The sequence below is a fragment of the Octopus bimaculoides genome, chromosome 6 (genome assembly GCF_001194135.2).
Source record: "Octopus bimaculoides isolate UCB-OBI-ISO-001 chromosome 6, ASM119413v2, whole genome shotgun sequence".
In the NCBI taxonomy this organism is placed as follows: Eukaryota; Metazoa; Mollusca; class Cephalopoda; order Octopoda; family Octopodidae; genus Octopus; species Octopus bimaculoides.
In genome coordinates, this window is record NC_068986.1 from 15960284 (window position 1) to 15960955 (window position 672).

Sequence of the window (672 nt, forward strand, 5' to 3'; positions counted from 1 at the left end):
ATATATATATATATATACCTAATATAGATAATATATAAATATATGCATATATCCATACATATATGTACATATCTACATCTATATGTATACATACATGCATATATGGGTAACAGGACATGAAAAAGAACGTTAAACACAACGAAAACATAGAAAATGAACATTTTTCGAACAACGAAAAAAAAAACACAAACGGAGAAACGATACGTGCAACATAAAGAGTGTACTCCTTCGTCAGTTGTCACTATTCCATCTACTTCGCGTTTCGAAGGTAAGGACAATACGCGACTTCGTTGGAACAGTCCTTTCTGCAGAGCAAATTAAATAAAATTTAGTATTTTTTACGGAGGGTGAAAGTATTAACAAGAACAGGACAGTGAGAACAAGACAATAAAAACAAACAGTGAAGGCTGTCCAGCCAAGACGATAGAAAAAATATTATGAACGCTAAGTAGATGAGCTATGAGAGAAGAGACAGAACAAAAGCCCGTCTTTTCTTTAGGAAGGCAGTGGATAGAAAGAGAGATCCCGTTTCGTCACGTGTCAGCGACGAGAGAGTCAAGGATGAAGAATGAGAGAGAAGGAACGGTGAAAGGGAGAGAAGAATAGGGAAAGGATGGGTGAGTAAAACAGAAAGGATGAAGAACAAGATATATATATATATATATATATATA